General features: G+C 44.6%; 1 protein-coding gene across 3 annotated transcripts in view; it reads left to right on the top strand.

Annotated features, from left to right (window-relative positions):
- The first annotated feature begins 632 nt into the window (after window positions 1–632).
- CAP1 (cyclase associated actin cytoskeleton regulatory protein 1) overlaps window positions 633–14449 on the top strand; it is a 35715-nt gene continuing 21898 nt past the window's right edge. Inside the window, exon 1 of one of the 3 annotated variants that reach the window (XM_049774821.1) lies at window positions 633–748. The gene's annotated coding sequence lies outside the window, so the exon portion shown is untranslated. The remainder of the gene's footprint in view (window positions 749–14449) is intronic. The other 2 variants (XM_049774819.1, XM_049774820.1) reach the window with 2 other exon arrangements.

Here is a 14449-nt window from a genome sequence, read left to right as displayed (position 1 = left end):
AACCGCGAGGCGGAGGCTTAAGGCGCAGGCCCAGGACCTCTCCTTCTATGGTCACAGAGTTGCACCGAGCAAACAGGAAGCGGGTGGGCTGCCACCTTCCCAATCCCTGGCTGATCGAGAGCGAGCGGGCCAGGCCGGCGGCCGTGTGCCACGCCCAGAAGCCCTCACAGGATCCAAAAACATCTCCCTCCCTCCCTCCTTCCCACAAGCGGGGCCCCCCGCCAGAACACCAAGCAGCCTTTGTACGTCACAAAAGGGGAAACAGAGGTAAGCACGCTCAGAGAGAGAGCGAGAGAGGCGGAGCTTAGCCTCGACTCCCCTCGCTCTGCCTCTCCAAGAAGCCCCATCCGAGACCCCTTCCGGAGAGCTGGAGCACCGGACGGACAGGCAGCTCAGCCACTCGTTTAGCTTCTTTTCATCGGAGGCGGAGCTTAGCCAGCCCCCGAAGCCTGTCATTGGCTAAAGATTGGAGGGGAGGGCGTGGCCTGTCGCTGAGCCCGCCTCCGGGCGTGCCTCTCGCTCGGGGGCGGGGCCCTGCCCTGGGTTGCACCACTTACTTTCCCAAGTCCCTCTCTCTCTCTCGCCCAGGCTTTTTTTTTTTTTTTTTTTTTTGCCGGCGGTCCATTTCCGGTGGGGGGGCCGCGCCTAGCGAGGGCCGGAAGTGGGTCGCGCGGAGCTCGCTGGGCTGTTCTTGCCGGAAGTGGAGAGCGGCGGAGCGCTGTCCGGAGGTGAGACGCTCAACTAGGAGGTGAGGCGGGTATGTCGCCGGGGAAGGGAATGGAGTCTCTCGGGCAGCTCGCTGAGTTCTCGGCGGGGCCTAGTTAGTGGCCCCTTTGTGGCTTGTGTGCGGCGAGGAGCCTCGATGAGGGGGAGCCGGGGCGAAGGTCCTCGGGGCCGACCTGGGAGCCTGGGCGCGGTCTCGGAAGGTGGGGCCGGAGTCATCGACCGTGCGGGACTGTCTGGGCGACCCGGCCCCGGCCCTCGGCATCTGCCCTGGCCCAGGCCTGTTTCCTAAGGGGCCTTTATTGATGTCCGAGACCTTAAGGCTTTGCTCTTCTCCCCACCACGTCTCGCCCCCCGTTGCACGGATCTGTCAAGTGATCCTTGAAGAGGTGAAGGTGGGGAAATGGTCGCGCGATTGGGGGGGAAACGGGACCCCGATCTCCCAACCTGCTCCTGCCCATCTTCATCCCGGGAACCCCTGCTTGGCTGTTGGTGGGCTTTTCCACTCCCCAGTTACAGTTACTTTATTTTCAACGCTGCCTGCTCGACAAACCAGGGGAATTTAAAAAATAATAATAATAAGAGAAAGAGAAGGGCAAGGCCTGATCTTCGCTTTTCGCCTCCTACTTGTTCCTTCCTTCTCTGCAAGGCTACTAAGGAAACTTTCTGGAAGGTGTTAAGTACTTTTTGGACTGGGAATCCTGCTTGGTTTGGGCCAGTTGTCGTGAACTTGTTGAGCCTCATTTTTCTCATTTTCTTTTTAAGTGGAGATTGTGTCTCACCTCTCAGGATTATATTTATAGTGTACTGAATTGTGCTTTGTGGCCTCAGGTATTTTTTTTTTTTTTTTGCCTTATCTGGGAATGCAGTTCTGAAAAAAAAAAAAAAAACTAGCCATGCCCTGTCTTCATGAAGCAAATTTTGAACTTTTGGTTAGATTTTATTTTTTCAGGTCACACCCATCAGTGCTCAGGGGTTATTCCAGATTCTACACCCAGGAATTATTCCTGGAGGTGCTCGCGGACCCTATGGGCTGTTGGGGATTGAACCCGGGTCTGCTTCGTGCAAGGCCAACACCCTACCTGCTGTATTCTATGGCTATGGCTCTGAGACTATTAAGACTTCATGTAAGGTGCTGTTTTGGAAAAGAGCAGGGATTCTGCTATGGATTGCTGTCCGGATGGGGAGGGTAGGGCAAGAGGGCTTAAGTAAATACTTTGTGCAGAAGTTAAGTTGAAGATAAGTTGGAAAAAATTCAGTGAAAAAAGGACTAAGAACATTTTAGCAGGGGTTAGTGTCAGCTGAAGCTCTTGGGGGATCCGTATTTAAACGAAAAGGAGAGGACAGTGCAACCCGTTGATTATAAACCAGCCGTTATGTTGGGTACTTGGCCAGGCACTTGGCTATGTTGGTTAAGGACAGAGTCGTTTTGGAATGAGGAAGGGAAGGCTGGAAAATCAGAAATGGCACACACTGCAAAGTGAGCCCAGAGTCAGAAAGGAGTAGGGAAATACAGGAGCCCTATTTCCACTTGAGGAGGAAATGGAGGCTAAGTCTTGCAAGGTTTATTTTGCAGATTGAAGAATCTGGGAAAGGGATTGCCAAGGAGAGAACAGGTGCGGAGATGAGAGATCTAGACCTGTGATAGACCTTTATAGTTTATTTAGTGTGGTTCGGGTTCCAGTAATGGTGGAAAAGTAGAAGTAGGAAGTGGTAGACCAGATAGGAGGAGGACTTTGTAACCCTATGAAGTGAAGTCATTTGGATCATAATTACTCTAAAAGCTGAGGAGGCTCTGAAGGGTCTTTTTTTTTTTTTTTTTGGTTTTTGGGCCACACCCGGCGGTGCTCAGGGGTGACTCCTGGCTGTCTGCTCAGAAATAGCTCCTGGCAGGCACAGGGGACCATATGGGACACCAGGATTCGAACCAACCACCTTTTGGTCCTGGATCGGCTGCTTACAAGGCAAAGGCCGCTGTGCTATCTCTCCGGGCCCTGAAGGGTCTTATGTAGGAAAACGATCAGATGTTTGTTACTTGATTCAGTCTATCAGTAGTAAGGAAGTGATGGGAAATTTCCACTCTTTGGAAATGGTCATGATTAGACAAGGAGAGGAGGAATCAAATTGGAAGAGTATTGAAAATAGAGAATCAGCTGTAGAGACTGGATCAAAGAGTAGAGTACATGCCTGACATTGTATGAGGTCCTGAGTTCAGTCTCTGGCACTTCATGTTCCCTAACCTTGCCCAGAATGCCTGGGTATATAACCCTGATGGCCCCTTAATTACATACAGGCCTGAACATTGAATTATCAGAACTACTCCAAGTTGCACTATTTTTTGTTTGTTTTTGGGCCACACCTGGCAGCGCTCAGGTTACTCCTGACTCTGCACTCAAAAATTGCTCCTGGCAGTCTCAGGGGACCATCTGGGATTCCTGGATTTGAACCTGGGTCTGTCCTGGGTTAGCTGTGTGCAAGGCAAAAACCCTACCTCTGTGCTATTGCTCTGGCCCTAGGGGTGGCACTATTTTTAAAAAATTGCATCCAACCTGGAGACAGCTCAAAGAACTGAAGTAACGCCTTTGCACATGGGATCCTTGGGTTTAATTCCTGAATCTGCATGGGCCCTCTAGCACCCCCGGGAATTATCACAAATACTGTATCTGGAATGGCCAGGTTTGCTGTCTCAGCTTATCCCTACCTCTATCCCCCCAAGCTCCCAGAAAGGAATCCTTTAGAATTGAAAGTTGATTGCTTATCAGAATAAAAAAAAACAATAGTTTTAAGTTTAGGACAACTTTCTGGTTTTCTGGTTTATGTGACTGGGTGGTTGGTTATCATTCACCAAGATAGACTATGTGCGAAGGAGGTTAAATTAGTAGGTGGATGTGGAAAGAAAGTGAATTTTGAACATAATGAATTTGAGTTTTTATAGCTCATGCAGCCGAAGTTATTAAATAAGGTTTCCCAGCTGGAGGACAGAGCAAGAGCAGAGAAGTCCAGGCAGAAGAGCCCTTACATTGTTTGCTGCAAAACTGGCACCTCAATTTTTGGCAGAAGAAAAGACCAGGAGCCAGAGTGGTGGTGCGGAGTGGTAAGGCATTTGCCTTGTCGGCACTAGCCTAGGATGGACCGTGGCTTGATCCCCCGGCATGCCATATGGTCCTCCAAGCCACGAGCGATTTCTGAGCGCATAGCCAGGAGTAAACACTGAGTGTCGCCGGGTGTGAGCCTCCCCCCCAAATAAAACAGAAGAAGAAAAGACCAGATAAAAAGGTAGATCTGCCTGAAAAATTGTAAAAGACCTTTAATACCTTTTTTTGAGGGGAAGGGGGTCACACACAGCAGTGCTCAGAGGTTACTTCTGGCTCTGCTTTCAGAAATCGCTTCTGGCAGTCACGAGGGACCATATGGGATGCTGGGACTTGAACCATCTTCTTTCTGCATGCAAGGCAAATGCCCCACCTCCATGCCATCTCCCCGGCCTAGTAGTGATATATATATATATATATATTTTTGTTTGTTTGTTTTGTTTTGTTTTGTTTTGTTTTTGGACCATACCTGGTGACACTCGGGTTACTCCTGGCTATGCGCTCAGAAATCGCTTCTGGCTTGGGGGACCATATAGGATCAAATCAAGGTCTATCCTAGGTCAGCCTCATGCAAGACAAATGACCTACCGCTGTGCCACCATTCCAACCCCAAGTGGTGATATATATATATATATATATATATATATTTGGAGGAGGGTTCACACCTGGCAGCACTCAGGAGTTACTCCTGGCTCTATGCTCAGAAATCGCTCCTAGCAGGCTCGGGGGATCATATGGGATGCCGGGATTTGAACCACTGTTCTTTTGCATGTAAGGCAAATGTCCTACCTTCGTGCTATCTCTTTGGCCCCAATATTTTTAAGAATTAGTCAGTGAGTATAGTTTTGTTTTGGGGAAGGTAGTTAAATTTGTAAAATGTCTAGTTTCCACTCTAGGAATGATCTCTTTTTATTAATTCCTTTTCTTGAATAAACATGCATTCATTTGTTTAATTGAGTTATTTTATTAAACATTGTCTAAGCCCATCAGAGTTTACTTCCTCCTATCAGTTTTCTGTGAAGCATTATGATTCATTTAAGTTAAGCAAAGGTGTGTCATTAGAAGGTGAACCCTTGGCTTTGAAATTTAATATAAGATTTGAAAGCCAAGGTCCCAGGACATTTTTCTATCATGGAGCAGAGAGGAGAAAGTTATTCTTTTTTTTTTTTGGCTTTTGGCTTTTGGGTCACACCCGGCAGCGCTCAGAGGTTACAGCGCTCAGGGGTTACAGCGCTCAGGGGTTACTCCTAGTTCTAGGCTCAGAAATCACTCCTGGCAGGCTCAGGGGACCATATAGGATGCCAGGAATCGAACCACCGTCCTTCTGCATGAAAGGCAAACGCCTTACCTCCATGCTATCTCTCTGGCCCCAGGAGGAAGTTATCTCGAGATCTATCAGTGCTGGGGCAGTTACTGGATCGGTAGGTACATCAGGATTGTACCTGGCCTCCTGTAGGCAAAGCATACACTTCAGACCTCTGAACGGCCTCTGTAGCCCACCAAGCTCCAATGTAAAGGTGCTTTCCAATTGTGACCATCAGTTACTTTCTACTAACGTTGATTTCATACCTATTTTTCAGATTCTGTTTTAGCCAGATTTAATTTATTTTGGGGTCTCCCAAGGAGTATTGTGGTAATAATAATTTTGTAGTATACAGCAAATTTTCTAACAAATCAAAAGGTTATTTACCTTAAATTCACCCCCCCCCTTATTTTTTTTTTTTTTGGTGGGAGAGGGGGACACCTGATGGTGCTTTGGGATACTCCCCACGTAGTGCTCAGGGCTTACTATAGCAACCCTCAGGGGGACCTGTGGGTTTTGTTTTTGTTTGTTTGGTTTTTGGGAAGGGCACATCTGGCTCTGCCATATCACTCTTGACAGATTTGGGGGACTATATGGGTTGCAGGGGATGGAACCTGGGTTGGCCTCATGCAAGGCTAGTGTTCTCCCTGCTGTGTTACCATTCTGGCCCCAGGTAGACTATGTGGTCTTGGGATCAAACTCAGAACTCATATGCATGCAAGGCAAGAGTTCCACCACTGAACTTTATTTCTGTCCCCACATATCTTAAACTTATACAGTGTTTTATGTCAATTACATCAAAATAAAGGGCATGGGGGAGAAAAAGAGACAATATTTTCTAGATTATACCATCATGCTAACCTAATAAAAAAATGAAAATTCTAAAATATTGTTTCAGCTTCAAAGTAGCTTTGTTGGGGCCGAGAGAGATAGCATGGAGTTAGGGCATTTTCCTTGCATACAGAAGGATGATGGTTCGATTCCCAGCGTCCCATATGGTCCCCAGAGCCTGCCAGGAGTGATTTCCGAGTGTAGAGCCAGGAGTAACCTCTGAGGGCTGCTGGGTGTGACCCAAAAACAAAGTAACTTTGTTTACCTTGTATTACCAAGCCTGTCATGTCAGACTTTTCCATTTGACTGGAAAATAGTTGAAATATTTAATGGAAAGAGTGAGCTTGACTTTTTTGTTTGTTTTTCATCCAGTGGTCATTAAAATTCCTATAGTTAAGTATAGACTCATGGTCACAGATCTTTTCATATTTCTAGTGGTAGTGAGTCATGGCATCTTTGAGTCTTTTTATGCATGAAAATGAGAAATGTGGGGCCTGTAAGATTGTATAATGGGGCAGGCACTTGGCTTGCATGTGGCTGATACTAGTTCCATCCTTGCTATTTCATATGATCCACTGAGAACCACCAGGAGTGATCACTGAACACACAGGATTAACCCCTGAGCATCTAAAAAATAATAATAAAGAAATTGGGAAATGCATTTCTGTCCAAAGCAACTACTCAGCTGAGATCAGCTAATGAAGTGTTTCTTTATACATTGTAAAAGATGCTACTAGTTCTTATTCCTGCAGCAAGTCTGCATATTATTCCTTGAATATAAGGCAGAGTGGGATCCATGGCCTCATACAATTATCTTTTTATCCCAGACCATTGAAATAGCTAGCTTCCAAGTCTGATTTCAGCTCGTATGCTATTTCTAGCTTGACTTACTCTTAGAGTTTCAGACAGAGGACTGTGTTGAAGGCGACAACAGGAGACAAGTACTGATACTGGGTTGGATTCTTGCCCTTCCTAGAAGATAGGACTTTCTTTCTCTTTTCATCTAAACCTCAGGTGGCAGTGACTCAGGCGCCAAATGTCACTGGTTTCATCATTGAAACAAGATACTTGGGGAAGAACAGTAGCTTCTGATTTGGGTTAGATTTAGATGGCATCTTTACTGGGGCATAGTGATGTCTGTTCTTTGGTTTCTAGGTTAAAGCAGCCAGCTTGTAAATTTCTTTTATTACTGAGTCAAAGTTTTGCATTGTGCTGTGTTAAAGACTAGTAATGTATTGTTAGTAAAACTTGTAATAATCAGTACCTCTTAGCTTAGTGGTACCTCAGGAGAGACATTGACTGAGTGGAGCGTTTTGTTTTTATTGTTGCTATAAAGAAATTACATAACTGTGTTAAAAGAAAATTTGGAGAAAGGGAGAATTGTTCCAAACCAGGTCACTAACATGACAAATACTGTAAAATTTGTGTTCTCTTCATCTGTTCCACAGTTCTTTTTAGCTATTTCCCTATAATTAGAAGTCTCAAGCCTAGGCTAAGATTGCAGTGAGCATCTTCATGCCTGTCATTTTTCCCACATTAGGATTACTTTCTTGGGATAACCTCTCAGGAACAGAATTACACAGTCAAGGCCAAGAGAAGCATTTTGAAGCAGACCTCTTGCAATACCATAGTATGAAGGCAGCCTTTTATACTTGTTTTCTCTTTCATTTTACTTAAGGGGGAATGACTTGGAGCAGCGTGTCAACCATATGGCCCGCTGAGAATCCTCAGCATCTTCCAAGGGGCCATAGTTGAAATTCATGTAAATGGGCACATAGAATAAGATGAGGGGCAAATGGCCAGGGGTGGGAGCACAGGAAGGTAAGTGTTAAAAGGAGCTACAGTCAGAAAAATGTTGAGAAGCTCTGACTTAGGGGAACAACTACTAGACAAAATAGAAAATATTTTTAATTTACCTTTGAGCTCACAGTGCTCAGAGGACTGTGTTGTACTGGTGCTCAAACCCAGGTCTTCTACATCCTCATCCTCATGTGTTCCAGCCCTTGATTCTCCCTCTCCAGCCTAAATTTGAAAATTTTTTATGCTTTTATTTTGGGCTACACGACTGTGCTTGAGTCTTGGCATTTCATTCAATGATCATCATTCTGGCTGTGCTTGGAATGGGTTTATGCAAGGCCAGCACCTTATCTGTTCTATTATCTCTCTCTCTCTTTTTTTTTTTTTTTTGGTTTTTGGGCCACACCCGTTTGACGCTCAGGGGTTACTCCTGGCTATGTGCTCAGAAATCGCCCCTGGCTTGGGGGGACCATATGGGACGCCGGGGGATCAAACCGCGGTCCGTTCCTTGGCTAGCACTTGTAAGGCAGACACCTTACCTCTAGCGCCACCTTCCCGGCCCCTTTTATTTTGTCTTTTTTTTTTTTTTTTTTTTTGCCACACCCGGTAACGCTCAGGGGTTACTCCTGGCTATGCGCTCAGAAGTTGCTCCTGGCTTGGGGGACCATATGGGACACCAGGGGATCGAACCGCGGTCTGTCCAAGGCTAGTGCAGGCAAGGCAGGCATCTTACCTTTAGCGCCACCGCCCGGCCCCCTATTATCTCTCTCTGGCCCCCTAAAATAGAAAATATTTGAAGCCAAGCAGCTTCCTACTCGAGTAGAAAAATAACTTAATTGCATGCTGGGGTGAGAATTGCAGAAGTTAACCTGATTCTGTTTACTTCTGAGGAGCAAAAGGAATTGAATTAAGTTGATAGATTAAGAGTGTGAAGCAGGGCCCGGAGAGATAGCACAGAGGTGTTTGCCTTGCAAGCAGCCGATCCAAGACCTAAGGTGGTTGGTTCAAATCCCCGTGTCCCATATGGTCCCCCGTGCCTGCCAGGAGCTATTTCTGAGCAGACAGCCAGGAGTCATCCCTGAGCACTGCCGGGTGTGGCCCAAAAAAAAAAATGTGTGAAGCAGCTTTGACAGAATTCAGTAGCTAGATCTGTTTCTTTTGTGAGTAGGGATTGGATTTTAAACTAAAGAAACAGCTGGAGAATTAATAGCTCCTGGTTTCTTTTTACTTTCCCCAAACCTATTCATTTTGTGACTTTATGACATTTCTTTGTACATAACTTACATATCTTTCTTTCCACCCATGATCTTTCCTTCGAGCTTTATTTCTAACTACTTACAAGACATTTCCACATACAACTTGATCTTCTCTTTAAATACTGTATCCAAAATTGACTTCATCTTTTCACTCTAGTCTAGAAGATGCCAGAAACTTGTTTCTCCTTCTAGTGTCATCATTCTCTTAGTCTCCGGATTAGTAGCTCTGAAGTCATCTTTAACTCTGTTCTGAATGCTGTTTGTACTCGTTAGTCAGTTTCACATAGTTAGTACTTGTTCTCTGTTTAATGCACACTTGTTTTGTGTGACCTCTGAGGGCAGAACTAAGCTCTGTAGATGGAAGTTGCCATGAGGCCAATTTTGCTTCCAAATAAGGAAGAACTTTTAAAACATTTGCTTTGTCTGAATGGAATGGGCTGCCTCCAGAAGTTTTGGGTTCTCCACATTGAAGGTATTTGAACAGGGGCTACCTGTTAAGTTGCTGAGAATATGAAAGGACTGTTCTGGCATCAGTTGATGTTCATATAAGCTGATTTGGTGGCACCCTCCTAAACCTGAGAGCCAGTGAATCAAGGGGAGGTAACTTCTCTCCTTTACTGCAGGAAAAAAAAAGATTTTACTGTTCTTTAATATTCTCCACATCACTTAATTCAGGTGCTGGTCACTTCACTTGCTTATAAGTGATTAGGTTACTTGATTATAGAGCGGGGGTGGGGTGGGGTGCTTGAACCATACCCTGCAGTGCAGGACTCGGGACCATTCATAGTGCCAGGATCGAACCAGAGTCAGCTATGTGCGAGGTAAGAATCTTAATCTATGTTCTCTCTCTCTCTCCCTCTTCCTCTCCCTCTCCCTCTTCCTTCCATTTCTCCCTCTTTCCACTCCTCCCTCCCCAGCCCCTTGATTCTTTTCATTTCGTTTTTCTTTCCTTTTTTTTTTTTTTTTTTTTTTTTTTTTGGGCCACGCCTGGTAACGCTCAGGGGTTACTCATGGTTATGCGCTCAGAAATTGCTCCTGGCTCAGGGACTATATGGGACACCAAGGCTTGAACCCAGGTCCGTCCTGGGTCAGCCGCATGCAAGGCAAACACCCTACCACTGCTATCGCTCCGACCTCTATTTTCATTTCGTTTCTATATCTGGTTAGTAACTAAACATGGATTTTTTTTTTTACCCTTGGAAATATCAAAAGTGATTTTAATAGTAGTCTCCTTGATTTTAGCAAATAGATGATTATCAGCTCTACACCTGGTTTAGGCCGTAGCTGCTGCTGCTGCTGCTGCTGCTTCAGCAAGATAGTTTGAATTGAAACTTACTTAGAAGGATGTAAGGGGGCGGACCAAAGAGAGAACATGGAGGTAGGGCGTTTGGCTTGCATGCAGAAGGACGGTGGTTCGAATCCCGGCATCCCATATGGTCCCCCGAGTGTGCCAGGAGTGATTTCTGAGTGTAGAGCCAGGAGTAACCCCTGAGCGTTTCCGGGTGTGACCCCCCCCCCAAAAAAAAAAAAAAGAAAGAAAGATGTAAGGGGAGAGATAAGTGTGTGTTTGAAAGAGGACACAGGCTTCTCCAGAGTAGAAATAAACAAGCAAAGGTACATAGAGATAGGCAAGATTGCAGTTAAAGGAGAACATAAGTTTAAAGAGCAAGTCTTAGCTTCTTTATTCTAAATTCCATTCTGTTTACAGACAGTACTTTGAAAAACTTTTCATTTAGGGGTGGAGGTGTTAAGGCACTTTTGCTTTGTATGATGCCAACCCTGGTTCAATCCCTGATACTACATATGGTCACATGAGTACTGTGAGAAATTATTCCTGAGCACAGAGCCAGGAATAAGTTCTAAGCAAAACCATATGTGGCCCAAAACCAAAGGGTAAAAAAAAGTTTGCTTTCATCATTTTACTCAAAACCCTTGAATGGGTTTACAGTTTATCAGAACATAAACCAAATTCAAATGCTGTCTGACTTTGTTTTCGCCATCAGCTAGCTCTGTTTGCTTATCACTATGAATGCTAACTTTTTTTTTTTTGGTTTTTGGGCCACACCCGTTTGATGCTCAGGGGTTACTCCTGGCTATGTGCTCAGAAATCGTCCCTGGCTTGGGGGGACCATATGGGACGCCGGGGGATCGAACCTCGGTCCTTCCTTGGCTAGTGCTTGCAAGGCAGACACCTTACCTCCAGCGCCACCTACCCGGCCCCTATGAATGCTAACTTACCCTTAAAATTTTTGTACATGATCTCCTTGTTCTCTCCTCTTTTACTTTTTTGCTTTTTTGTTTGTTTGTTTGTGACCAGAGAGATAATACAATATGTAGGGGCTTGCCTTGCACACAGCTGATCAAGATTTAACTCTTGGAATCCCATGTGACCCCCTGAACATTACCAGGAGTAATATCTGAGGGTAGAGCCAGGAGTGATCCCTGAGCATTGCCAGGTGTGCCCCCAACCCAAAAAATAAAGTAAAATTTTGATATTTATGTCACACTCAGTGGTTTCCAATAGTCACTTGGCAGTGCCAGGACTTGAACCAGTGCCACAGCCACATAGTAGGCAGATACTTTGCACTATCTTTCCAGTTCTGCTTGCTTTTGATATTCTAAAGTGCCTTTGCTTTTTTTCTCTTACCTGTCCAGCAAGATCTCTCACTTCCTTTGTAAAACTAGATTACCCCCAATCTTCTTTGAAATTTTTTGATCATGTAATTTAGAGCCAGACAACATTCTGTTAAGAAAAAAGACTTCAGTGCATAGGTTGATACTTTAGTTCCCCTTGATCTAAGTCTTACTTAGATTAGCAACTTTTGTGCACCAAATGGTTTCTAGGTTCTGCAAATAGGCAGGGGCTAATGTGAGTCATGGGTCCAAGTGCAAAGAAAGGGATAGATCTGCAGTGACATTTTACTTTTTTTTTTTTTTTTTTTTTTTTTGGTTTTTGGGCCACACCCGGTGACGCTCAGGGGTTACTCCTGGCTATGTGCTCAGAAGTCACTCCTGGCTTGGGGGACCATATGGGACGCCGGGGGATCGAACCGCGGTCTGTCCTAGGCTAGCGCAGGCAAGGCAGGCACCTTACCTCCAGCGCCACCGCCCTGCCCCGACATTTTACTTTTAATTGCATTTTTGGGTTTGTTTTGGGGTCACATCTGGTACTCCTGGAGGGCTAGGGCGACTATATGTGGTGCTACAACCTGGGTCAGCCACATGCAAGACAAAGTCACTTGAACTGCATTTAAAAACTAGAGAGACTACTCATGTGAAATCAATGGCTTTGATCTTTACACCTTTATATATTAGGCAAAATCCATTAAATTAGTGCCCTAAAGCCATACAGCTAATACATTGCACAGGTGTGATTCAATCATTGGTCTCTTGAATCATGGTTTTATTTATTTATTGGTTTTGTGGACACATTGTGTATTGCTCAGGGGTTACTCTGTTTTTGTTGTTTTTTTTGGAGGAGCCACACCTGGCGGTGCTGGCTCTCTGCACTCAGAAATCACTCCTGCAGGATTTGGGGACTATGTGGGACGACAGGGATTGAACCTGGGTCAGGAAACACCCAACTCATTGTGCTGTCTATCATTCTGGCCCCTCAGATTATTATTACTTGGCTTTGCACTAAGGAATTACTCTTGGCTTTTCTCTGGAAACCATATGGGATGCAGGAGATTGAAGCCTGGATCGATCCAAGAAAGGCAAATGCCCTACCTGCTCTACCTGCTCCAGCCCCCATGGTTTTATTTAGACTTGTATAATTAGTACTGCTCCTTTGGAAGCTTTTTAAAGAAAGCTCAAGCAGTTCTGGCTCTTGTCAGTCAAAAATGGTAAGGAACATGATTCAGCAGAGCTATAATTTGTTGCTCTGGCAATTGGTTACTTTGTGGGAAAAGCTTTTTTTTAAACATTTGCTTCCAAGTATATATTTTGGGAACTGAAGAGAGTACAGAAGCTAAGGCATATGATTGACACTAGTTTGATCCCTGAGCACAGATCTGAGAGTAGCCCCCACTGCTGACCCTATCACTGTTGGGTGTGATTCAGCCTGGATATGACTGAAAAATAATGGCTTCTAAGTAGAAAACTGAAAGTAGAGATATTGAAAGGTACTCATAAGAAACAGAGACATCAGAAAGAGGTCTTAAGCCACATTGTTTTGTGCTGAGCAAATAAATGGTAGATGCTGTGATGAACTCCACAGTCACTTAGTGGCAATTAAGTAAAGAGGTGCAAAGAGATTACAGTTTAGGTGCTGAAGGCCTAGGTTTTCTGCTCACTGGTTATTTGCTATGTGTCCAATTTCAATTTCAGTCATTTTCTTTATTCTAAAGATCAGTATCTTCATAATATACCTCATAGGATTATTTTAAATCTCAAAAGAGCCAACAACTTAGTGATATAAACATAACTGTAAGAGAAAGTGACTTTTAATCACTACTGTGTAGGCTTACAAGTGAGGTTATTTTGGGGGCTAAGCACATGCTTTGTGTGCTAGAGGGGCCTGGGTTTGATCCCTGGCACTACATGTTCCCCCAGCATCACTTTGAGTAACCCCTGATCATCACTAGGTGTGATGAAACCAAAGTGGAAAAATAAAGAAAATTGTTTTTCTTAGAGCAATTTTTGAAGGGTTTCTTTTTTTTTGTTTGTTTTGTTTTGTTTTTTTGTTTTTTTGGGGGGCCACACCCGGTAACGCTCAGGGGTTACTCCTGGTTATGCGCTCAGAAGTTACTCCTGGCTTGGGGGGACCATATGGGATGCCGGGGGATCGAACCACAGTTTGTCCAAGGCTAGCGAAGGCAAAGCAGGCACCTTACCTCTAGCGCCACTGCCCGGCCCAATTTTTGAAGGGTTTGAAGATCCTTATATCAATGTGACTTGTGTCCAAAAAAATATTTATTTTAAAGATGGGACTGTTTGTAAGAACCTATATATGGTCCAAAAATTTTATAGTAAAAAAAAAAAATCAATTCTGTCCTTCCAGTTTGACCAAGAGAAGGTAGAAAATTGATTTTTAATTTAAAAAGCTTTACTAAGATTCTGTATTTATACTGTATGATATTTGTAGTACTAGAATCACAGACAAGGTATGATCCCTGCTATGGGAGGTTAATTACCTGCTGATTTTTTTTGTTTGTTTTGTTTTTTGGGTCATACCCGGTGGTGCTCAGGGATTACTCTTGGTTCTCTGCTCAGGAATCGCTCCTGGCAGGCAGAGGGGACCATATGGGATGCTGGGATTCAAACTACCCTTGGTTGGTCCTGGGTCAAACGCCCTACCACTGCTCTATCTCTACTGCTCCTCTGCTGATTATTTAATAATGATTAAAACCTTTTTTTTGTTTGTTTATTTTTTTGGCCACATCTAATTGCTAGGGTGGGAAACTAGTTCTGTCGCTGTGCTCAAAGTAGTTCTTGGCAATGTTTGG

Source organism: Suncus etruscus, chromosome 6, assembly GCF_024139225.1.
Source record: "Suncus etruscus isolate mSunEtr1 chromosome 6, mSunEtr1.pri.cur, whole genome shotgun sequence".
Taxonomy (NCBI): Eukaryota; Metazoa; Chordata; class Mammalia; order Eulipotyphla; family Soricidae; genus Suncus; species Suncus etruscus.
Note: the sequence above shows the minus strand (reverse complement) of the source record. Positions and strands in the feature narration are given on the sequence as shown.